The following is a 27,286-nucleotide window of genomic DNA, read 5'->3' on the forward strand; positions in this document are numbered from 1 at the left end:
GGATATAACTCAGTTGCATTTTGTTTGTTCCACTTGGAAGCTGCTGCCATCCTAACCCTGTCCCCTGACTCATCACTGCATCCCCTCCTCTGCCTTCATCTGAGGGTGTGAGGCAGAGATATAGTAGCCTCACTTTTGCTGCACAAATTGGCAAGCACTGCTATCTAGAGACCCACCAGATCCTCCCAGACAATACTCCTATGGGTTGCCACTCCAAAAGAGGCCTAGAAGCCTTCTACGAGGGGTTGGGCCTACTTTATGGTGGCACCAACTCTGTGGAACCAGTTCCTGGTAGTGATATGCTTGATCCCCTCCCTGCTAATGTTCAGAAAGCATCTCAAAAGGACATTTTTTGGGGAGGCTTTCCACGATGACCCTGCTTGACGTTGCACCTCTTGCTCAGCTCTTACAGAGGTAAGTACTTTCAGTGCCATTGGTTTTAATTTTTTCAACTGTTTTAATTCCTTTTACAGTGAAGTTATACATTTATTGTTCTATTTTTGTTTATTTTATCATGTTGTGAATTGCCCAGAATAGGACACTAATGGGGCGGTACATAAACAAATAGACAGACAATCAAGCAAGTGCAAACAAAGAGCCAGGTGTTCTTAATGCCTCTTTCTGTGCTGTCTGAAACACACAAGCTATTTATAGCCTTAGCTAAGGCAGCAGGGAAAGCCAGAATTTCAAGCCTTTCTTAAGGGCAGGGTCTAAATCAATCAGAAGAAGGTTGCGGAGGTATGAGGTCACCACTGAGAAGGTCCTGTTTCTTCTACTGACCAGGCTAAATGATACTATGCTGACAGTCACAAGAGAAGGGCCAATAAACCAGATCTTACCGCATAGGCAGTAGCATGCAGGAAAAGGAGGCCTTCAGATATCTGGTGATAAACTATTTAAGACTCTAAAGATTAAAAACTGCAGTTCAAATTGTTTATTGTGCAAACAACTCAAAATCAAAATTAGAGCACGTAGGACCTGCCAGCTCAGTCTTTTGCTACATGCCATAAGAGTCATTGGTCACATTATTATTTCATTTATAAGAAATTTTAAATATTTCGGTTGGTTTTTTAAAGGATTTAATTAAATCTGTCAGACAAAATCTCCAACTGCAGACATAAATTGCATACAGACCTGGTCTTATTTACACATTCATTATTCCAGGAAGAGGGCTGTTCTCCACACTTGTTCTCAGAGAGTCTATAGCAAGGATAATAAAGCCAAGGTTACTCCTGTTTTAGGAGGTAAAAGAGGAATAATTCTGGTGCCTCTCCTAGCCCCAGGGTTTAGAGATACCTGGAACTGAGTCTGTTATTACTGGGAATTTAGAATATCTAACAATGAAAAGGGTCACCATATGTCAGAATTGACTTGACTACAATTATTATTATTAGCAAGCAGTGCACCCAGCAAGAAAGAGGTAGCTTGTAAGCTTACCTCACACCTTTAAGGGTACTCTGAGTATGTGACAAGAATAGAGCTGGAACACAGCTACAATCTTACCAAGGTTTTTTGCTTTGCTCTAAATTGTGCAAACATGCACCTTAGCTCCAAACCAGGGGCTGTCCTTATATTAATACTGTATCTCAAGGGTTTGGCAGCAGAAGCCAAGGAGATGGGAGTAGTTGTGACAGCCACTATATTTGGGTTGTCTACTATAAACAATGTAAAGCTTGTGGAGCTCTGTTTTTTTGACATGTCCTCTCCAAGGACGGAAATGTATCCTGTCTGTAACAGAATGTTGCTGTTCCAGAAAACCAATTTAGCCTTTCCAGGTCAATAAAAATTAACAGACCAACTGTCTCTACACTTTTTATGGATGCATAAAAAGCACAAATCAAAGATGAGGAGAGAAACTAAGATTAGAAACATTTCCCCCCAAAATGTTAATATTTTCCCAGAATGTTTCTTCAGTCCAAACTGCAATGAGGTACAGTTTCCTTTCAATTCCTGATTTTCATTAGAAATACTAATATTTCAAAAATAGCTGTCTTCACATCATCCACACATATTCACTCACCTAAGCAGGTTATTTCCAAAGTCAAAAGAACCAATTGGCCATCTCCAGTATACATACTAGTTTAACAGGACTACAACTCCGGGAGGCAGTGGAAGATAGGAGAGCCTGGCGTGCTCTGGTTCATGGGGTCACGAAGAGTGAGACATGACTAAACAACTAAACACACACACAAGAAGATTCGTCTAAGAGTACAGAGATTTCAGAGTACAGATATCATATTAAAAGTACTTCAGAGTGTGCTGTCCCATCTGGTCCCAGACAGTTACCATTCTGGTAGTGACACCATTCTTACTGCACCCAAATTAAGTTGACAGCATTGCTCTACAAATAAAAAAGAAAAGGAAAGAAAAAAGAACACCAGCTTCAGCCTCCTATGGGTAATGTTTGAAAAATAATTATAGTGAAACTGCAAGCTGCTGGCTTCTGTGCAAGATGAAGCTGGGATGATTTGCATTGCCCTCCCTTAAAGATCTCTGTACACAGGAAATAATGTCCTTCCTGTTTACAGGAATATGGCATGTACCCTCTACTATTAAACTAATGTTTAACGTACAGTAATGGGTTAATAACGAGTCTATTAAACTAATGTTTAAATTAATGTGTTAATAATGTTAATTCAACAATTTAAATGCTTTCAATTTTAAATGTTGACAACAACAAGTTATTTTCCCTATTTCCTAGTACTTATGTCTAACTAATTAATTGGTAGAAATAGTGTTCCAAGCTCTGAACCTAACTCACACTTTCCAGACTAATATGCTAATTGGAACACAACTTTACTTTAGACTCAGCACATCTCTATTTTTTCTCAGTGCAATCTGGCAACAAGAATGGATACAAAAATGTTACATTAGAGCTAAGGTATATCTTTCAAATTTGATTTTTTTTATTCTTTAAAGTTTACAACAAATGGCAAAGAATAGACTTACATGTGAACATATATTAGATGAGAAATAAATTCATTCCTGCTTAAAAACTAAAAACTAAAAATCTAAATGAAGTTACAAGATAGGGGATACTTGGCTCAGTAATACTACAAGCAAGAAGGATCTTGGAATTGTGGTAAATCAAGAGCGGAATATAAGCCAATCATTTGATGTGGCTGCAAAAAAGGCCAATGCTATTTATTTGATTAATGGAAGTATAGTCTCCAAATCCCACGAGGTACTTGTTCCACTCTATTTGGCACTGGTTAGGCCTCATCTTGAGAACTGTGTCCAGTTCTGGACGCCACACTTCAAGAAGGAGCAAGTTCAGAGGAGGGCAACCAGGATGATCAGGGGACTGGAAACAAAGCCCTCTGAGAAAAGATTGAAGGAATTGGGAATGTTTAGCCTTGAGAGAAGAAGACTGTGAGGAGATATGATACCACTTTCCATATACTTGAAAGGTTGTCATAGAGAGGAAGGACAGGATCTGTTCTCAACCATCCCAGAGTGCAGGACACATTATAATGAGCTCAGATTACAGGAAGTCAAATTTCAGCTGAACATCAGGAAAAATGTCCTATTCAAACAATACAACAATAGAACCATTTATTTCAGGAGGTGGAGAGCACTCCAACGCTGGAGGCATTCAAGAGAAAATTGGACAACCATCTTTCCGATCTGCTTTGATTTGGACTCCTAAATTGAGCAGGGGGTTGAACAAGATAGCCTTACAGGCCACTTCTAACTCAGTTATGATTCTATAATTTGTTGTTAGGCATGACATTAGTGTATTCAAACTCTACTACCTACACAGGCTACTGGCCAGCAGGCATACAGACTGTCTTCAGACATATGTGCAAAGACAGGCTGAGGACTATTCTTGTAATTCTGGGGTGAAAAAATGGCTGAGCAAGGAGGGTTACACATCCCTGGGGTGGAGCAGCACCACAACAGATCATACTTACCCCATTTACAGCCGAGAATGCACAGGGTTAAAAAGACAGCCAGGGACTGGAACTGAGGAAAGGAGAAATGAAAAATAATACAGGAGACGTTTCTGCTGGCAGCAAAGGAAGCAAGTGACAGCTGAACCTCCCAATGGAGCTGAAGATTTCCCCTGGATATTCCAGCCACTGAGAGCTAGGGACATCTCTGGCTACAGCCACCATTTGCTATATATCCCCTTGCAGTCATTCTGTCAAGAATTTGGGGTGTGGAGATGGGTCTGAGACAAGACAGTCTTCCAGGTCAACAGAAAGAAAGAAAGAAAGAAAGAAAGAAAGAAAGAAAGAAAGAAAGAAAGAAAGAAAGAAAGAAAGAAAGAAAGAAAGAAAGAAAGAAAGAAAGAAAGAAAGAAAGAAAGAAAGAAAAGAAAAGAAAAGAAAAGAAAAGAAAACCTCACCACATGTGGATTAAAAAAAAAAGGACAGCAGAGTTACATACAGCAGACTAAACAATACACTTATCTGTAAAATAAACAGATAAATACTTCCTGCAGCAACTCTCCATACAAAGATCCATGTTCCACTCTAGTGTGCAGCTCTTATATAGTGTGAAACAACCAATCACTGGCACATCACCCGTTGTCCTCTTCTAGACACTACATCATACTCAATACACATTTCAAGGATTGTATCAGCTACATGTTTTCAAGGCATGTGAGATATTTGAGTGATTTTACCATTGTCCCCCACCCCCAGGCCTAAATTTCCATAGCTGAGTGGGGATTTGAAACCAAGTCTCCTGAGTCCTAGTCTGTCACTCTGTCTCCTAAACCACACTGGCTCTCTTATTTTAGGAAATTTTAATATATTATTAGGACAATGTATATGAAATGATGGCAGGACAGTTGGTATATAGACTCTGATACTAGCATCTGTCTTTTCTTCACCATGCCTTCCCTCCCCCCTGCTCTCTCTCTCTCTCTCTCTCTCTCTCTCTCTCTCTCTCTCTCTATCTGTCCGTCCGTCCGTCCGTCCGTCCCTCCGTCCCTCTATCTATCTATCTATCTATCTATCTATCTATCTATCTATCTATCTATCTATCTATCTATCTATCTATCTATCTATCTATCTATCTATCTATCTATCTGTATATATATAATTTTTGGTGCAGTCTTGCAAATGCCAACCACTGCTTGCTGGTCTTAGTGCCTAGGGAAGTTAGCCTTCCTCAGCCAGTTTCTATTTGGCTTTCCACTGCTATTTCTTGAGATCCATCGTGTGCCCCAAATCAATGATGCTGGATAGCCCCTCTTCAGCTCATACTCATTGTGTCCCTCCCCTTAATTCAAGGGAACATGTTATTTCCAACAGAGATCTAGAAAAGCACAGATGATGTCATGGACCCACAGACACAGGAGGTCAGAAAGTCTCCTGAAGGGTACGTTGTGAGTCAATTCCAATAGGTATGTTCTTTATTTAGATACAGGTTGGAGCACAGGAGGCTCCACACACCCCTTACGTTTTGTTAATCAGATTGTAGGTCAAATGCACTAGAAGCAGAAACTGAAACCAATGCAATGTTTAGCAGAGAAAAAGTTAAAGTTCAAGCTCAAATTGTAACAGCAATGTCCTTTTTTATTCCATTACAGTTATGTTCACGAAGAAATCATTATCACCAAGAATAGCACCTGACAATATCACCAACTCATAGAACTAGGTCCTAGCAGTATAGACTAGGGAAAGGTGGCAACTTATGTGACATTTGGTTGACCATCGCACTCTCCAAAGTCACAATGTAGATCCCATCATAGAGAGTGCACAGTTCCCTCGGCTTGCTTACATTGCTTAGAAAGTAATTATAGGCAGCTTGATTAACAAATATCAGAGATACCATATGGCTGGATAGCTCACTGAATCCATACTTATGGATCACAGTCTGTTGCCCAAAGCGATGTTCATAACACATACGTATTTTGCAGCAAGACACTACAGAAAATTCTACGCTGCTAATTACCATGGAAGCATCCAGATCGATAAAGAACACATTTGGCTGCGTGGGAAATAAACATTGGGATATTAATAAATACAGGAACTTTGCTAAGAGCTTCCTCTTGAGTCAATAAAATATTAAATACACATTCTGTTGTAAATTCATCTACTGTTACCTTTTTTTTAAAAAAAGAATCAAATATATATTTTGTTCTACCATGGTTGTTGAAACCTGCAAGGTCAGATTTCCGTTCCCTGTCACTCTGTTGCAAACAGACTTGATTTATTAGAAACAAATCCATCCTGCACTTTTGTTTCTGTCAAGATGGATGGGGGCCACTTACTAAGCACACTTTCAGATGGATGCTAGAAGGACATATGAAACGGAAGGTGACACTGACAAACATGTGACACATCCATTCTTTCTCCCTAAAAACCTGCTTTAAAAGTCTCCACCCAGAGTTACATACACTCATGCCAAAGCACCTGCAATTACTGGACTATTTATTTGTTTCTACAGTTATCCTGGCTTTGCTCAGTGCACCCTGAAAGAAGAAGCTTTTGCCTCTCAAACTTTCCCCTAGGTTTTCCCTGATCTTTTCCCCTCTGCAAGGGAGAGAGAAGGACTCTTACTCTCTCAACCAATTTTCCTACTAAACCCTTCTAGGATCCCTTGTCAGGGATCTAAGAGGGGTTTCTGCTGGATCTACCTATCTGGACCTATGGGAACAAGTTATTCACATCCCTGTGCTGGGTTAGATAGATATAACATTTTCATTCCTGTTTAATTGTGTTTTGATTTTTCAGCTTTGCTGCCATATACTGTAGTTGGGAACTTTTAGGACCTGCTTCTAAAAGTTAAGGCTGGTGGACAATTACTTGATGGTAGATAACACTTCAAGTAGCTGTTCATTTCATACGTCTTGACTTTGCATACCACAGAGATTTCACTGGAAGAGTTAACTGAAGACTTGCCTACACAGGCTCTTTTCAAGCAGACGGCTATGGACTAAAGAAGTTGTTTGGGTTTAGGTAGAGATCCAGTATGCCATTTGATATGATCCTTGCATCCAAATGGCATACGGGATCTCAAACAACCCTATTTGGTCCAGCTCCTTCCACAGGGAATTTCCTGCATTGAGATATGGCTTACAATGAGAGCCATATTCATGATTTTGGCAAATTAAATACTCCCTCTGCTCTGCAGAGGGACAGAGGAAGTGAAAAATATAGACTGCATTAGGGCAGTAGAGATGCACTGTATCAACTTTTTAGAAATAAACAAAATAGAAAACTTCCTCCAAGAAAGGTGGGGAGAGGCAGGGGGCAAGTTTTCCCTCCTTTTCTGTTGGATTGCATTAAAAGTTGGGTCAAGAATCTGCCTGTAGCCAAATCCACTGCTCCCCAGTAGTTAGTACTTCCCTGTTTTTAGGAGGATTGACAGCCCCAAACTCCATTTTAGTTTGTTTCCAGTGACCACACATGCTAGAAACAAACCAAAATGGTTTGATCCGAACTGCACCAAAAAAGTAGAAAGGCGTGAGTAGGAATGCATGTGATTGCCAGAAAAAATGGGCAAACCAGACAACACAGTGAACCAAACAGCAGGGTAAATGCATTTCTCAGTTTCTTATGACTGACCTATAGTGTTGATGTGTTTGTTTATTTATTATTTATTTAAAACAGTTCTACCCTGCCTTTCTTCTTAAAGGGACTGCAAATGAGGCAGAGTTTATAGATATTATCATTGCTATCCTTAAATGGGAAGCTTTTACAGCTCTCCTATTAAAGGAGAGCCAATAGTCAACTTACTAGAGAATTTTGGTTTAAAAAAAGTGTGTGTGGGGGGGGTCCCCTAGGAATTTGGTTATTCTTTTAGTTAGCAGAATATGTGTGTTTAGTCGTTTAGTCGTGTCTGACTCTTCGTGACCCCATGGACCAGAGCACGCCAGGCCCTCCTGTCTTCTACTGCCTCCCGGAGTTGTGTCAGGTTCATGTTGGTTGCTTCGCAGACACTGTCCAGCCATCTCATCCTCGGTCGTCCCCTTCTCCTCTTGCCATCACACTTTCCCAACATCAGGGTCTTTTCCAGGGAGTCTTTTCTTCTCATGAGATGGCCAAAGTACTGGAGCCTCAGCTTCAGGATCTGTCCTTCCAGTGAGCACTCAGGGTTGATTTCCTTTAGAACTGATAGGTTTGTTCTCCTTGCAGTCCAGGGGATTCTCAAGAGCCTCCTCCAGCACCACAATTCAAAGGCATCAATTCTTCGGCGGTCTGCTTTCTTTATGGTCCAGCTCTCACTTCCATACATCACGACAGGAAAAACCATAGCTTTGACTATTCGGACTTTTGTTGGCAAGGTGATGTCTCTGCTTTTCAAGATGCTGTCCAGATTTGTCATCGCTTTCCTCCCAAGAAGAAGGCGCCTTTTAATTTCAGGGCTGCTGTCTCCATCTGCAGTGATCATGGAGCCCAGGAAGATAAAATTTGACACTGCCTCCATATCTTCCCCTTCTGTTTCCCAGGAGGTGATGGGACCAGTGGCCATGATCTTAGTTTTTTTGATGTTGAGTTTCAGACCGTTTTTTGCACTCTCCTCTTTCACTCTCATTACAAGGTTCTTTAATTCCTCCTCACTTTCTGCCATCAGAGTGGTATCATCTGCATATCGGAGGTTGTTGATATTTCTTCCGGCAATCTTAATTCCGGCTTGGGTTTCTTCCAGTCCAGCCTTCCGCATGATGTATTCTGCATATAAGTTAAATAAGCTGGGGGACAATATACAGCCTTGCCGTACTCCTTTCCCAATTTTGAACCACTCAGTTGTTCCATGACCAGTTCTAACTGTTGCTTCCTGTCCCACATATAGGTTTCTCAGGAGACAGATAAAGTGGTCAGGCACTCCCATTTCTTTAAGAACTTGCCATAGTTTGCTGTGGTCCACACAGTCAAAGGCTTTCGCATAGTCAATGAAGCAGAAGTAGATATTTTTCTGGAACTCTCTGGCAGAATATAAGGCAACAAAAAAAGAGGAACAGAAAACATGGAGAGATCAGCACAGTCTAATCTATTAACTTCCCTGATTTGCACACAACACTAGCACTTTGTATAGTAGAAATTGTGACAAACCCAGACCTACTGGGATCTGCCACACTTTCACTAAGCTGCCACCAACCATTCCCTGTAAGAAGTCACACAGACCAGGGATGGATTTTTAAACAATAAAAAGAATAAGGTTTATTTTAAATACACACAGGGAAAAATAAACAATCAGGTGAATAATATAAAGTAACGTGGCTTATTCTTACTCATACAAGCATACAGTTTGGTTCACCCAGAACCCTTAACTTGAAGCACAGACCCTGAACCTATCAGTTCTGGCTAACCAACAGACACCTGAACCTATCAGGTTGGTACTCTGACACACAGAAGTACCCTGTCTGACACACAGACTCCCACAACAGCTTCTTCTTCCCAGCTGCTGCTTCGTCACAACCCAGTGTCTCTCAGCATCTCTCTGCATCTCATATTTATACAGTACAGCCCCTCCTCCTGATGTCCCGCCTTCCACTCCCCATAGGATGGAACTTTCCCTCCAAACCCATGACAGACAGGTAACATCAGTGCTGTATGTAACACCTCCCCTCTTTATAAGTTGTTTTGTAGGGGGAAAGCTAACGTGCTTTTCACCAAAAAACAACCTGAATAAAACATACAACAACAGTTATACATACCATATTATACTTACTTATACTTACATTCTACGTTAAACATTTACCATTTAGGCATTTAAACATTTACCATCTACATTACATCAATTTACCTTTATTCATACAAACCAATTCAAAAACCAGGTACATTTAACCTTTTGTCATCATTATATACACATAGTCCATGTTTCTTTCGCCGTCTTCAATCTTCAGGTCTTCTTGATAAGGCGTCAGCAACACAGTTCACTGACCCTCTGACCACCTTCACTTCAAAGTCATAGTCCTGTAGGTTTAAAGCCCACCTCATAAGTTTGCTATTGTGGGTTTTCATTGTCTTTAACCATTGCAATGGTGAATGGTCAGTGCACAGAATAAAATGTCTTCCCCAGATGTAAGGCTTGGCCTTCCGGATCGCGTAGACTATGGCCAAACACTCCTTCTCCACGGTTGCCAAATGTCTCTCACCTTTTTGAAGTTTCCTACTCAGGTAGGACACTGGATGCTGGTCACCATTCTCATCCTCCTGGCACAGAACTGCTCCTACCCCGCTGTTAGACGCATCGGTGTAGATGATGAACTCCCGGTCGAAGTCTGGAGCACGCAGGACTGGATAGTTGATTAACGCCTCCTTCAACCTCTGGAACGCCGCCTCACAGTCGCTGGTCCACGGGATGCGGTCATCAGCCGTCTTCCTCGTCAGATCGGTCAGCGGAGCCGCAATCTCGCTAAACCTCGGGATGAACTTTCTGTAGTAGCCCACCAACCCAAGAAATGATTTGACCTTTTTCTTGGTGTTGGGTCTAGGCCAATCACGAACAGCTTCTATTTTGGCCTCCAGGGGTTTTATCATTCCTCCCCCTACCATGTGACCCAAGTATTTTATCTCTGGGCTACCCAGCTGACACTTACTGGCCTTTACTGTTAGCCCTGCTGCACTTAACCTCTGCAGCACTAACTCCAGGTGTATCAGGTGATCTTCCCAGGTATTACTGAAGATCCCTATGTCGTCAATGTAGGCCACCGTAAAGTCACTGAGCCCTGCCAAGGTCTGGTCCATCAGCCTTTGGAATGTGGCTGGTGCATTTCTGAGACCAAAGCTCAGGACTCGAAACTCATAGAGACCAAAAGGGCTGCAAAAGGCAGTCTTTTCTTGATCCCTGGGATCAATTCTTAATTGCCAATATCCCTTTACCAGGTCCAATGATGAGATGAACCGACAACCCCCTATGGTTTCAATCAGGTTGTCTAGCCTGGGCATTGGGTAGGCATCAGGAGTGGTTACACGGTTTAATTTCCTGTAATCGACACAAAACCTAATGCTCCCATCAGGCTTGTCCACAAGGACTATCGGAGAGGACCAAGGACTAGAAGAGGGGACGATTATGTTCTCCCTCAGCATCTCGTCCAGCTCCTTCCGCACCTTGTCCCTATAGGGTCCCGTTACTCGGTATGGGGATACTGCCTGCGGGGGTGCATCCCCTGTGTGGATCCGATGCATCACTCCCTTCACTATCCCCGGCTTGTTGGAAAACACCTGTTGATATTTACTAAGCAGCATTTTTAGTTCTTGCTGCTGGTCTTGGGTGAGTGCAGGACTGATCTTTACCTCCTCTGGGTTGTATTTTACTTCCCCTCTACCCTCCCAGAAGGGTAATTCCGCTTCCTCACTCTCAGCTGCTTTTATCGCGAACAAAACCCTCTGTTCCCCTCTGTAGTAGGGTTTTAGGGCATTCACATGAACCACCCTCCTTGCTTGGTTCTCCTCCTGCTCTATTAGGTAGTTCAGGTCTGACATCTTGGAAATGACCCTATATGGTCCTGCCCATTTGAGCTGCAGTTTGTTCTCTCTGCAGGGCCTAAGCCAAAGCACTTCCTCCCCTGGGTCAAAGTGCCTCTCTCTAGCTTTGTGGTCATACCATGTTTTCTGTCTGACCTTCTGAGCTTGCAGGTTTTCTGCTGCCAGCTCTAGATTTCTCCTTAGGTCATTCATCAAGGTGTCTATGTAAGTCACAACGTCTTGTGGGTCATCCTGGGTGATCTGCTCCCAATTTTGTTTGATCAAATCAAGGGGCCCTTTCACCCCTAAGTGTGCAGCAAACATGTCAGAGTGCCCCCTTTGTAAGATCATGGGGCGATACTTTTCAGGTACCACCAGCTGACTTCTGATCCCATCTCCCCCTTTTGAGATATTCCTCATGGTTTCTCTATATAAAATCCCCTTTTTCTCCAGAAATCTCACTGGGGTTTCAGGTGTTAGCTGGGCGTCAGTCACCTGTTCAAAACACTTTTGGAGAGTGGCGTCTGCCTTTTGCTCCTGTCCAAATCTGCTGTCTGTGGTTAAGGTTTCCACCACAGCTTCTGAACTCCCCTCTGCTTCCGTCTCTGGCTCATCATTACCCCCCTGAACTGTCCCTGTGGTGGCTTGTGAGCGTGTAATCACTAGCACCCGTTTCACATGTTCAGCCAGGTCATTTCCCACGAGCACGGCTGCTGGCAGAGTCGATGAAATCGCTATCCGCCAATCTCCCCTCCAGCCTTGAAAGTTGACAGGTACCTCTGCTACTGGCAGAGAGATTACCTGCCCCTCAATCCCTGCTACCTTCATGCTCTCATTTGGGATTATAAACTCCCTGGGAATAATATCTGGATGGCACAGGGTTACCTGGGAACAAGTGTCCCGCAGCCCCCTATATTGACGGTCAAGTATTCCTACGTCCACCCCGGCTGTCTCAAACAACTGAGAATCTGTTTTTATCAGCAAGCAGCGCTTTACCTCCACAAGAGGACCATTTTCCTCAGCCTGATCAGCAGAGGTAGCTGTTCCAGGCTGAGTAGCCATGGCAACAGGCTCCCTCAGTGACACTGAGCCTTGCTCTTTCTGGACACAGAACACAGCTTTTGGCTTGGTCCCACTAGCATTCTGAGGCACCATTCCTTTTAGCTGCTTTAATTTCTCACACTCTGAGATTAGATGACCCTTTCCCTGACAGAAATAGCATTTTCTGGTGTATTTTGATTCTCTCTCATCTTGTTTTGGTTTTCCCTCCAAAATCTGAGGTCTTAGTTTCATGTCTGAGGGCTTCCCTTCACCATGGGCCCCTCCCCCTTGCTGGTTTTTCCCTGGTCCCTGAGAGTACTTGCTGTAGGTTTCTTTGGGTTTACCTACAGATTTCCCCTCACCCAAGGGCTTTCTTATTTGGGAAATAAAATCTGCAATCTCTGCGGCTGCTGCCACAGATTTAGGTTTCCTTTCCCTCACCTGGAATTTCAATTCCCCATGCAGGACTGAATAGAACTGTTCCAGGGCTATCAAGTCTTTAAGCTGCTCATAGGTCTCTATTCCCTCCTGCGATAGCCATTTCTCAAGCAGCCTCACCAATTGGGCCCCCACTTGGGTAAAAGTCTGTTCTGGTTTTTTTGTGAGGGACCTGAATCTTTGTCTCAGCTGCTCTGCATTTATCCCATGTCTGGCAAACACCAGTTTTTTAAACTCTGCAAAATCTTTCATCAGTTCCTCAGGCATCTCGGCATAAACCTCAGCCAGGCTACCACTGATTAAAGATCGCATGATGGTCATCTTCTCAGTTTCCCTCACTGAGAAGTCCACAAACGCTCTTTCCACTAAGGAAAAGAATACCTCAGGACAATCTCCCTTGTGGTACACAGGGAATTTCTTCAGGTCAGCTTTAGACAGTTGGCCTCCCTCAGAATCCCTATTGTTATTATTGTTCTGGTTCATTAGTTCCAGTTTTCTTAATTCAAACACCATTCTTTCTTTTTCCAGAGCAATTTTCTCTCTCTCTCTCTCTAGTTCAAATTGCCTTTGTTTCTCCCTTTCCTCCCTTCTTTCTCTCTCTAATCTTTCCTCCATTTCCCTCACCCTCAGTTCATGCTGTTGGGCTAGGAGTATTTTTCTGAGTTCTGGGTCCTGCTCTCCTGTGCTGTCACCTTGCACTGAGCCAAATTCATCCTCAGAACCTTGGTCAATCTGGGGGTCTTTCACTTCACTCATTTCTGTTACTTGGCTTCGAGTCAAGGGCATACCCCCCCTCAGAACAGGCTGCTTTAAAAAGTCAAGCCTCAAAATAAAACGACCACTTTTTTTCCTGCTTGCCTCAGAACCAGCTATCCTATAGAGATTGCTGCTGTTCTTCAGCACTACTTGCAACAGTATCGAGTCAGAGCCTACCCCCCTCTGCTGGGCCTCTCAGCTGGCAAGCTAGCTCGCTGTTGCTACGCAGTTTTGCCTCAGCTTTTTCCCGCCAAAACTAGGCTGCCTCAGAGCACCTTAATCTAAGTCTCCCCAGTTGGCACGTTCTTCTACTAGCGCACCTCCCCGTGAGGTACACCTAGAAGATTACCTACGCGCCTCAGACTGTCCCTGACTAGACCCCCCTTGCTCTGGGCACACTTGCCAAGGCTTTGCTGGACCACTGGACAACTGGACCAGTCGTATCCCACACGCTGGACACCAATCAATGTGACAAACCCAGACCTACTGGGATCTGCCACACTTTCACTAAGCTGCCACCAACCATTCCCTGTAAGAAGTCACACAGACCAGGGATGGATTTTTAAACAATAAAAAGAATAAGGTTTATTTTAAATACACACAGGGAAAAATAAACAATCAGGTGAATAATATAAAGTAACGTGGCTTATTCTTACTCATACAAGCATACAGTTTGGTTCACCCAGAACCCTTAACTTGAAGCACAGACCCTGAACCTATCAGTTCTGGCTAACCAACAGACACCTGAACCTATCAGGTTGGTACTCTGACACACAGAAGTACCCTGTCTGACACACAGACTCCCACAACAGCTTCTTCTTCCCAGCTGCTGCTTCGTCACAACCCAGTGTCTCTCAGCATCTCTCTGCATCTCATATTTATACAGTACAGCCCCTCCTCCTGATGTCCCGCCTTCCACTCCCCATAGGATGGAACTTTCCCTCCAAACCCATGACAGACAGGTAACATCAGTGCTGTATGTAACAGAAATCACTCTGGAACCATTTAAAGTAGAAAAAAATGGACCTTTACTTACGGCAATCATCTGTAGTTACAGCAAGAGGAAAAGAAGGGGAAAGTGGGAGCCCCTGCATGTTTGCTGCTTGGAGAAAGAAAAGAGAGAGAGAGTTATCAATCATACAATGGGATCCAAAACAAACAGGAAGATGGAATGGGCTCCTGCCTCAAATGCCAGAGGTCGGGAAAAGAACTTTACCAATCAAGTTAATGGCAAAGGGCAGTCCCCTTAAGCTGTAAAGGTGCCTCCTACCGATACCCTATGTTAGTGTATTTAACATTGCTCTTATCCCAACTAAGGTCAGCACAGAGCAACTCCACTATTTAGGGCAACCATTCTCAATGTTTTTTGTTTTTTGCTCACAGCCTTTTTAGGAACTCTTCTCAGAATCCAAGGGCCCCTTGTCAAACAACACAAGCCTTGGGCCATGTTCAGACAAAGACACAACATGGGCAGATGACATTGTGGCCCCTTCAAATGTGTCATCCCCCCGGGGGCCATATGACCCCGATTCAGAATGGCTGATCTAGGGCATTTTTCATTGTCCAAGAAGAAGGTCCAAACCAGTCATGCACAAAGCCAGTGGTTCAAGGTTCAAGATTTTTGCAACCTGACATTTTGAACACTTCCAAAGATGCTGGGTTGCTGCCTTGTCATGGCAAAGGGGCTTGAGTAACTTAGAGAAGCTATGGGATATGCCGTGCAGGGCCACCCAAGACAGACAGGTCATAGTGGAGAGTTCCGATTAAACGCAATCCACCTGGAGTAGGAACTGGCAATGCCACTCCAGTATCTTTGCCAAGAATGCCCCATGATCAGAAACAAAAGGCTAAAAGGTATGATGCTGAAAGATGGGACCCTCAGGTTGGAAGGCATCCAACATGCTACTGAGGAAGAGTGGAGGACAAGTACAAGTAGCTCCAGAGCTAATGAAGTGGTTGGGCCAAAGCCGAAAGGACGCTCAGCAGCGGACATGCCCGGAAGTGAAAGGAAAGTCCGATGCTGCAAAGAAAAATATTGCATAGGATCCTGGAATGTAAGATCTATGAACCTTGGGAAGCTGGAGGTGGTCAAACAGGAGATGGCAAGAATAAACGTTGACATCTTGGGCATCAGTGAACTAAAATGGACAGGAATGGGCGAATTCAACTCAGATGATTATCATATCTACTATTGTGGGGAAGAATCCTGTAGAAGTAATGAAGTAGCCCTCATAGTCAACAAAAGAGTGGGAAAAGCTGTAATGGGATATAATCTCAAAAATGATAGAATGATGTCAAGGCAGACCTTTCACCATCACAATAATCCAAGTTTATGTACCAACCACCAATGCTGAGGACACTGAAACTGAACAATTTTATGAAGATTTACAACACCTTCTAGAACTGACAACAAACAAAGATGTTCTTCTCATTCTAGGGGACTGGAATGCTAAAGTAGGGAGTCAAGAGATAAAAGGAACAATAGGGAAGTTTGGCTTTGGAGTTCAGAACGAAGCAGGGCAAAGGCCAATAGAGTTTTGTCAAGAGAACAAGCTGGTCATCACAAACACTCTTTTCCAACAATATAAGAGGCAACTCTATACATGGAAATCACTAGATGGGCAATATCAAAATGAGATTGATTATATTCTCTGCAGCCAAAGATGGAGAAGCTCTATACAGTCAGCAAAAACAAGACCTGGAGCTGATTGTGGCTCTGATCATCAGCTTCTCATAGCAAAATTCAAGCTTAAACTGAAGAGAGTAGAAAAAACCACTAGGCTACTCAGGTATAATATAAACCAAATCCCTTATGAATACACAGTGGAAGTGAAGAACAGATTTAAGGAACTCGATTTGGTGGACAGAGTGCCTGAAGAACTTTGGACAGAGGCTCGTAACATTGTACAGGAGGCAGCAACAAAAACCGTCCCAAAGAAAAGGAAATGCAAGAAAGCAAAGTGGCTGTCCAACGAGGCCTTAGAAATAGCAGAGAGGAGAAGGGAAACAAAATGCAAGGGAGATAGGGAAAGCTACAGAAAATAGAATGCAGAGTTCCAAAGAATAGCAAGGAGAGACAAGGGGGCCTTCTTAAATGAACAATGTAAAGAAATAGAGGAAAATAACAGAAAGGGAAAAACCAGAGATCTGTTCAGGAAAATTGGAGATATTAGAGGAACATTTTGTGCAAAGATGGACATGATAAAGGACAAAAATGGGAGGGACCTAACAGAAGCAGAAGACATCAAGAAGAGGTGGCAAGAATACACAGAGGAATTTATATCAGAAAGATTTGGATACCTTGGACAACCCAGACAATGTAGCTGCTGACCTAGAGCCAGACATCCTGGAGAGTGAGGTCAAGTGGGCCTTAGAAAGCCTGGCTAACAACAAGGCCAGTGGAGGTGATGGCATTCCAGATGAACAATTTAAAATATTAAAAGATAATGCTGTTAAGGTGCTACATTCAATATGCCAGCAAGTTTGGAAAACTCAACAGTGGCCAGAGGACTGGAAAAGATCAATCTACATCCCAATACCAAAGAAGGGCAGTTCCAAAGAATGATCCAACTACCGTACTATTGCACTCATTTCCCATGCTAGGAAGGTTATGCTCAAAATCCTACAAGGTAGGCTTCAGCAGTATGTGGACCGAGAACTCCCAGAAGTACAAGCTGGATTCCGAAGGGGCAGAGGAACTAGAGACCAAATTGCTAACATACGCTGGATTATGGAGAAAGCCAGAGAGTTCCAGAAAAACAAAAAAAGACGGTCAGAAAATCAACATCAAAAAAACTAAGATCATGGTCACTGGTCCCATCACCTCCTGGCAAATAGAAGGGGAAGATATGGGGGCAGTGACAGATTTTACCTTCTTGGGCTCCATGATCACTGCAGATGGTGACAGCAGCCATGAAATTAAAAGAAGCCTCCCTCTTGGGAGGAAAGGGATGGCAAACCTTCACAGCATCTTAAAAAGCAGAGACATCAGTTTGCCAACAAAAGTCCGAATAGTCAAAGCTATGGTTTTTCCTGTAGTGATGTATGGAAGTGAGAGCTGGACCATAAAGAAAGCTGACCACCAAAGAATTGATGCCTTTGAATTGTGGTGCTGGAGGAGGCTCTTGAGAGTCCCCTGGACTGCAAGGAGAACAAACCTATCAATTCTAAAGGAAATCAACCCTGAGTGCTCACTGGAAGGACAGATCCTGAAGCTGAGGCTCCAGTACTTTGGCCATATCATGAGAAGAGAAGACTCCTTGGAAAAGACCTTGATGTTAGGAAAGTGTGACAGCAAGAGGAGAAGGGGACGACCGACGATGAGATGGCTGGACAGTGTCTGCGAAGCAACCAACATGAATTTGACACAAATATGGGATGCAGTAGAAGACAGGAGGGTGTGGCGTGCTCTGGTCCATGGGTCACGAAGAGTCGGACACGAGTAAACAACGACGACGAAAGATGCTGAAGAAGTTACTTCTAAAATTTCAGGAGTGGCTTTCTTGAGGTACAATGAAGAAAGGTAAGAAAGGTAACTGGTGCACACAGGTGTTTATGTCAGTCTCTGATGCTCTGGAACCTGCCCTGGGATCCAATCATAACCAATGAAGCAGACGAATGGTGATCTAAGGACCAGGCTGCCTAGTGGTTTATAATTAGAATTTTTTAATGGCAAGAAAGAAGGAAAAGCAGTGCCTGCAAAATCTTTCACAAACTGCACAAAATGGGTTCACTCCAAAAACAGCAGCAACACAGACATGCAACCAATTCCTTTGGAATGCACAATGAAGATTTTCTAAAGATTTTCTAAGATTTTCTAAATTCAATAACAATTCCTCTCTTTTTTATTATTTTTTTAAGGGGGAAAACAGAAGTAATAGCTCATCCATAATTAATTTGCTTTATTCCATAAGTGCATTTCTCTCCCTAATACAGCATTACAAATAGCTTTTGCTATGGCTTAAACCAAACACTTTTTGTTATTCCACTTGTGCTCCAAGGAGATCCATTTTAGCTCCACAGCCATTAAATTCCATAAGCTTCTCTCTCAAAATGATATAAAATAAAACTGTACTGCTGTGAACTGATACCTCTTGCCTGCTAATGGGTGTAGGTACAGAGCATGCACATACACAACATAATGATAGCAAAACAAAGCTAGATTCTCATATGTTCATCATCCTTGTTCAAGAAAGCCTAATAAGCAACACTCTTCATCTGCTTTATGGAAATCATCTGGCTTGCTGTTCCCCTTTCATTACCCCAATAGGGCTCTCTTCATGTCATTCTACTGTTGTCACAGAGCCATGGTGACACATTTGAAAACTGCACAGGTTGCTCATTGCCTGGAATGAGAGAGCATAAGAAAACAAATAGAGGTTTCACAGGCTACCATCCTTTCCACAGAGGGCTGCTGGTAGTTAATTGCATTATAGTCATTCCAGCAGAAACCATGCTGGGAAGATTCAATCTACAGTATGGGTCAAGAGGACCATGTGAATCTTCATTAAGTATGGAAATGACTCCTTGTGTAGACAAAAGCTTGCTCGCCAATCCTGCAGTTGTGAAACAAAAAATATTAAATATTTTACAAATAAGAATGAAATTGCTCCCCTGAACATCGTTTCCCTTTCCCTAAATTTCCTGCTGGTTTCCGAGAACTGATTCGCACACACACATACATTAGAATTACTCAACACTGGCCAAGTGACAGAGCAACGTGGACACTGATTGTGTCTATCGGGACATCAACATGCTGGATATGACTGCACCCTCAGATACTACAGTAAGTAATGAGCATGAATGTCTAATCCAGCCTATAGTGTCCTTTTAAAAAAAGGGCAAATGAGCCTTATGCAGGAGTCAGACTTTCATTTTCACCCAAAGGAAGAGTCAGACTAGCCCTACTCGCCATCCCAGTCCTATGAATAGCTGAGTAAGGTAGAGCACCTGATTGTGGAGCCACAGCTGAACAACTAGCCTGGGTAGCCTTGGGCAAGCTGCACATTCTAGAATGCCCTCGTAATTATATGCCAGTGTAGACAGCCTCTCACTAAACTATTCAGCCAGCTCATTAGTAAATTTTTTTTCCTTTTTCCTAATAGAGGATAAGTGTTTGCCTTTCTACGGAAGGCATTTCTAAACAAGAATATGTGTTTTTTAAAAGTTCAACCTTATAGTAGAGATAGCAAACAACTGTAATCTTTGTTGAGCAAACTTAGTCTTTATCAAGAGAATGTTCAGACTTTTGGGGAGAAAAAATAGCTCAGGAGCAAAGAATGGAGCCTAGCTTTCTCCCTATCCCAGGTCTATTTTTTATATCTAGAGATCTAAGTCTGAGAGCTGGACCATAAAGAAAGCTGACCGCCGAAGAATTGATGCCTTTGAATTGTGGTGCTGGAGGAGGCTCTTGAGAATCCCCCGGACTGAAAGGGAAACAAACGTATTCATTCTGAAGGAAATCAAACCTGAATGCACACTGGAAGGACAGATCCTAAAGCTGAGGCTCCAATACTTTGGCCATCTAATGAGAAGAGAAGACTCCCTGGAAAAGACCCTGATGTTGGGAAAGTGTGAGAGCAGGAGGAGAAAAGGACGACAGAGGACGAGATGGTTGGACAGTGTCACTGAAGCTACCAACATGAATTTGACACAAATCCGGGAGGCAGTGGAAGACAGGAGGGCATGGCGTGCTCTGGTCCATGGGGTCACGAAGAGTTCTTTCATCCTCACTAAAAGGTTCTTTAATTCCTTCTCACTTTCTGCCATCAGAGTGGTATCATCTGCCTATCTGAAGCTGTGGATATTTCTTCCAGCAATCTTAATTCCAGGTTGGGATTTATCCAGTCCAGCCTTTCACAAGTTAAATAAGCAGGGAGACAATATACAGCCTTGTCGTACTCCTTTCCCAATTTTGAACCAATCAGTTGTTCCATAACCAGTTCTGACTGTTGCTTCCTGTCCCATATATAGATTTCTCAGGAGAGAGATAAGGTGGTCAGGCACTCCCATTTCTTTAAGGACTTGCCATAGTTTGCTGTGGTCCACACAGTCAAAGACTTTTGCATAGTCAATGAAGCAGAAGTAGATGTTTTTCTGGAACTCTCTGGCTTTCTTCATAAACCAGCACATTTTAGCAATTTGGTCTCTAGTTCCTCTGCCCCTTCAAACTCCAGCTTGTATTTCTGGGAGTTCTCGGTCCACATATTGCTGAAGCCTACCTTATAGGATTTTGAGCATAACCTTGCTAGCGTTTGAAATGAGTTTGAAGTGAAATGAACTGTATTTATTATATGGATTTAAAAATTGTATAAAAAGTGAATGCATAGGCAGAGGCAATGGAGAAAAGCAAAGCAAAATGGATTCTTAAAGGAATTTTTTAACACTGGCTGGGTAAACAAATCATGTTCTATTGTATTAGATGTGGTGTTTTATGTTAAGTTTTTTAGCTTGGTTTTTGGCTCTAACATAATCTTCTAGAATGTGGTTACCTTCAATAGATAATTTTCAGGACAATAACAGTAACAATCTTCCATTTTTTAAATAATGATTTTTCTATTGTATATAAAGTACTTATTCTAAAATAAATAAAGAAAACATTTCAACTTGAATACTGTTTTTCTGTTCAGAAATGAGCTAAAACATTTATCCAAGGCTATCCAGAAGATTTCTCATTTTTCAAGTGTTGTATAATAGCTGAGTTCCATGCAAATAAAAATGTCTGATGTGAAGGCGAATGTTTTCCATGGGACAAATCAGTGCGTCTTACTGATCCCTTAGGATCTATATGTCAGCAGGCTGCATATAAGAGCTGGTGAGGGGGGCATGTTAGAGCCTCTTATCTGACACTCTTTATTTTTATTTATGAAATATTTCAAACATAGGAACCCCACTATCCAAAGGTAAACAGATGACAGACTGTGTCACATTTGAGCTCATAGCATATAGATCTATGCCCTAGAAAATATAAACATTCCGTTGGCGTGGGCTAGAAGCCTCCGGGAGCTAACACATTTGTGAGGTTCCTCTAATACATGTGTGAAGAAATGCAAGCTTCTTATAATCTGCAGCAATGTGAGGACTGTGAGGAAATTCAGCCCTCCCCTGGGCAACAGCAGCTCCCTGTTGGCTGATCCTTCAGCTCTAGATGCACCACTGGATTCTTTCTGACATGAATGATGACTATGACAATTAATATCGTATGCTCAGTGAGGCTGCAACTATGATAGCAATATGGCCGTGCTACTGCTTGATTTGCAGCCTATTTTATGCTTCTCTTCAGATTCGGTGATCACATGGAGACGGTGTGTTGTTTCAGGGCTGGTGTCCATGCTGACCCCTCAGTCAGTTGTATTTCAATCCACATCACAGCCCCTCTTTCTTTGATCTTCCTTTGATTGCCTTCTTTTGTGGCTCATTGTAAAGCCAGTGGGCTGTTTGAAATGTTGCACGGCATTAAGGAAAAGGGACAGTTTTCCAAAGTTTTCCATAAAATGTAAACACATACAGGTTAAACATAATGTTTCAGTAGTGTGCTGTAGTTGTTTCTAATTCACATATATCCTTCTCTCTCTCTCTCTCTCTCTCTCTCTCTCTCTTTCTCTTTTGTCTGTGCAGAAGGGATCTAGTGTTAAACTAATGTGATCTTTCCAACTAACCATGGCTATGCAGGCCTGGATCTGGTCATTGTTCAGAGGAGAGACCACTGAGAAATTGTGCCAGCTTGAGTTGCATGATGAAAGGAAAGCTGGATATAAAGTGAAGAAGGAGAACAGTGACTTAAAACACAAGGACACAAAGAATGACCTTGCATGCACTGAGCAGAAAGAAGCGGTGAAGTGGCTGAGAGAAGTCATAAAGCCACCGGAGAAAAGTGGCTGTTCTCCAGCAGCATCTGGACGGAACTGAAGACCCAGAGTTGCATCACATAAACACTCAGCTAACCATATACTAGCACACAGGAATTAGCTGTCTACTGTCAACATCATGCTCAAGGGTCACTGTATGAAATTACATTCAGTTGAACAACAGTAACACATAAAAATGAAAAATGGCGTTGTCGTCCAATTTAAATACACTAGTAACATTTCCCTGCATTGTACTCATGTCTGATATCACTTGAAAGCACTCACTGAACTGAGAAGAAGAATACAAATTCAAAGTGACAGGGCGGAATACTGTGCATGACTTTCTTACCAATGTTAACCTTTTCAAGTCCAAATGAGCACCCAAGAGAAAAATCTCATTTTTGAGAAGATCCAGCCTGAAATCAGAATTCAAGGACCATATTTTCTTCTCCATTCTTCTCCAGAGTTTTTGAGGTTTCTCCTCTAGATCACACCAATATTGCTTCTATGTATCTCTTGCTATAGAGAGCTACTGGATTCAAAACTAATTAGTTCAGATATTTTACTTCTGCAACAAGATCCAGTCAATACACCAAAATCCATAATGATTTTCACTCCCCACTCTCCACTAAAGAATCCAGTGAGCAGAAGCTCTGTATGTCTTAATGGTTTGAAAAGACAAGCAAGATTTTCAGCTGACACTTCTGTCTTAAAAGAATATGGTACAAGAAAATAGTCAGAGCAGTAAACATCACTTCCCCACCCAACCCAGAATTACTATTCTTGGCAACAAAGGAGTCAAAAGTATTTTCTGCCTACAAGAAAGAAAAGTGATATTCAAGATGTCAAAGGTGATGAAATGCATAGCTCAAAGTTTCTCTGTGGGCCCAATCCACAGAAGTACCAAGTTGCGCTATGTGCCCATCTCTACTGCTTACTGTTAACCACTACTACTACCAGAACAAAGCAAACCAAAACAAGCTTGGATTATGCAAATGGAGGATATCAAAGTGCCACCAAATATAGTTCAGAAAAGAGTATGAAAGACAAGGACAAAGGTAACAACAAGGCTACAGAAAAGCAAAAGGAAGAGGAGAAACAACATACACATTCCCCATTTCCCCATGTGGTGCGAAGTTTCCTCTGGATTATGCACGTGGTGTCTTAGGGTTTGCTTTGTTTGCAAGCTTACAAGTAAGGAAACGTAAAGGGAGGCAAAGAGAAGGCACTTCCATTAGACAACCAATCTGGTTTTCTACTTTACATCAGAAACCTAGAGAGAGCCCTTGAACCTGAAATGTGCCTTCACTATATGGTGCTGCCTGCCTTCCTCTTTCAATTGCAAAACTGCTCTTATTCTCATTTTTTTCCCAATAGAAGCATGTAGAGTATGTTCAGATATTTAAGTTTATATTGAAAGAGTATTACCTCACTCCACCTCTGATAGGTCTTGTCTGTTAAAACACATAACATAAGAAGAGCCCTGTTGGATCTGGCCAAGGGCCCATCTAGTCCAGCTCTCTGTATCTCACAGTGGCCTCACCAGATGCCTCTGGGACCACACAAGACAACTAGGCACCTGTCTCCTGATACCCGTCCCCTGCATTTGGAATTTGGAGGTACCTTCCTTTTAAACCTGGCAATTATACATCCCCACCATGGCTTGTAACCTGCAATGGACTTTTCCTCCAGGAATCTGTCCAATCCCCTTTTAAAGGCTTCTAAGCCAGATGCCATCACCACATTGTGTGGCAAGGAGTTCCACAAACTAACAACATGCTGGATAAAGAAATATTTTGTTTGGTCTGTTCTCACTCTCCCAACACTCAATTTGAGTGGATGTCTCCTGCTTCTGGTATAGTGTGTGAGAAAAAAGAGCTTCCTTCTATCCACTTTATCCATCCCCTGCATAATTTCATATGTCTCAATCATGTCCCCCCCTCAGACACCTTTTCTCTAGACTAAAGAGTCCCAAATGCTGTAGCCTTTCCTCATAAGGGAGGTGCCCCAACCCAGTCATCATCTTAGTTGCTCTTGTCTGCATCTTTTCGAGTTCCACTATGTCTTTTTTGGGGTGCAGCAACCAGAACTGTATGCAATATTCCAGGTGCAGCCCTACCAGCATTTTGTACAATGGCATTATAATGCAGGCTATTTTATTTTCAATCTCCTTTTTAATGGTACATAGCATGGAATTGGCGTTCCTCACTGCTGCCGCACACTGGGTTGACACTTTCATCAAGCTGTCTACCAGCACACCAGGATCTCTTTCCTGATCTGTCATGGACAGTTCAGAACCCATTAGCTGATAACTAAAGTTTTGATTTTTTCCCCCATTGTGCATTACTTTACATTTTCCTATACTGAAACACATTTGCCATTCTGCCACTCATTCTCACAGTTTGGAGAGATCCTTGGGGAGCTCTTCACAATCCCTTCTGGTATTCACCACTAAGAAAAGTTTCCTGTCATCTGCAGACTTAGCCACCTCACTGCTTATCCCCGTCTCCAGGTCATTTATAAACAGGTTGAAAAGCACTTGCCTCAGGACAGATCTGTGGGGCACACCGCTCTTCACCTCTCTCCGTTGTGAAAATTGTGAACATATAGTTTTTCAACTAGCTCCTAATCATTAGCTCCTATAAATTTACTAATTTTTGCCACTGATCAGCAATCTGCCTAGGAATAGCCCAAGAAATTTGTTACCTGAGGTATGGCACCAAAAGGCACCTTACTCCCATCTATGTTGAGGTGTTTGGTATTTAAAGCCAGCCATGTTATTTCAGCAAGAAACCCTGCAAAGATCTCTCCTCATGTTGTTGTTTAGTTGTTAAATTGCATCTGACTCTTGGTGACCCCCATGGACCAGAGTACGCCAGGCCCTCCTGTCTTCCACTGCCTCCCAGAGTTGGGTCAAATTCATGTTGGTTGCTTCGCAGACACTGTCCAGCCATCTCATCCTCGGTCGTCCCCTTCTCCTCTTGCCTTCACACTTTCCCAACATCAGGGTCTTAACTAGGGCTTCATTTAACTAGAGCTTATTTTGGGGGTAGGGCTTATATTATGAGCATCCTGAAAAATCATACTAGGGCTTATTTTTCAGGTTAGGTCTTATTTTAGGGGAAACAGGGTATGTACGACAACTTCAGTTACTATTTTGAAACAGGTTTCAGCAGATCCATTGTCAGACCAACATGAAAAACTTTCTAACAGAACAATTGTTCTGACTATGAATCAAGTCCAGTTATGGTTTGAATTCTGTTATTTACACCCACCAGCATAAGTCAAATCTCATCAGGATTTTACCATGAATTATGAAGTCAGTGCTTGTATTTCTTGTCACACATCAGTCGTGAGACATGGCATGCGACAAGAAATATGAGCAGCAACTTCTTAACTAGTGGCAAATTGCTGCTGAGATTTATACTCTTGGAGTCATGCTTGTATAAATATTCAGTTGGCTTCCAGTCTACATTTTTCTTAATTGTGAAAGTCACGTCCTTGGCAAATAGCTTCTCTCAGAATTTAGTGAGGACAAAGCATGGGCTATCTGGCTCTATTTTGCTTCATTTCTCCATTTTTGCCTTCCTGGCTCTATTTCAGTTTATAGTATGGGTTTCCTTTCTAACTCTTCAATCCTAAGACATGTGAAAGGAAACATGTTCACAGACATAAACTTCCTTGCCCAGGGGGCCCTTCAGAGCCATGTGGGGTGAGATGTAGTTAGCTGCAATAGAAATAGGGGAATCACATTTGTCCGATTTGGTGTGATTTACCCCTCAACAGCTCTCTGTGCCTCACTATCACACACACCCCATTGTTCAAGAGCCAACTCTCCAATGGAGGGGGGCAGATTCAATCAAATATGTACCCACAGATCTCTCCGAGTCATCTATCTTGTTCACCCTCTTATCTTTTTAAAAGTCAATCCTAAAGGTTCAGAAACATCTCAGAATAATGTCAACTAAAGTTAATAATATCTTTACACAAAGTTCTTTTTCTCTCTGGTAAATGAAAGCAGTAGCCATTTGGCACAGAGGTAGGAATATACTTTTGCCTGATTACATGGCCTGTGTCATTACTGATGGGATTTGTAGAAACACTATATGACATAAAACAGATGGGATTTGCAGAGTCTTTCTGGGATGTGAAAGTCTGTCATTATTACAACAATGTGGTTTGATTTTGTTGACAATTTCCAGTTTGCACACAGCCTGTCCTCAGGGAATATTTCTCCAATAACCTCTTGCTTTGGGATTTAAGCTCTCAGACATGCATATTTCTGAAAATGATGTTATCTATGAAATTCAACTTCCAATGAGTTTCTGTACTCGAAAAAGTAAACATCCTTATTAATAGAATAAGACCTGAAATAAAAACATAATGCTCTCTGATGCCTCATGGAGGAAATGGAGAAATTACCTAAAATTAAGCACATAAGGGCAAGAGACACAGAGCTGTCATACTGAGGTCTCCACTTTAAGATATATATTCAAAGTTTGGTTCTATAAATTCCATTTTTTATCCCTAAATAGTAGACTGATAGAATAGTGGAACCAGGATTCAGATTTTTGTAACAGAAGGGACTACGACATAATCCCTACAGCTCCCCTGTTCCATCTGAATTAAGCCATAATTGTCACAGCAGCAGAGAAAGAGAAAATTATTTGCTTTGAAGTAGTATACTATTCCAAGCTATCCCCCTTGCAATGCAAAGTATTTGAGGGTGACTTGGTCTTAAATAGACTTCTAAGAGCTATTAGCTTAACCAAAGGCCTGTTCTTCATTTGTCAGTATACAACTGCCTTTATTTTTGAATTCTTCCTGTTTGAGAAG

This window comes from Pogona vitticeps, chromosome 2, assembly GCF_051106095.1.
Source record: "Pogona vitticeps strain Pit_001003342236 chromosome 2, PviZW2.1, whole genome shotgun sequence".
Lineage (NCBI taxonomy): Eukaryota > Metazoa > Chordata > Lepidosauria > Squamata > Agamidae > Pogona > Pogona vitticeps.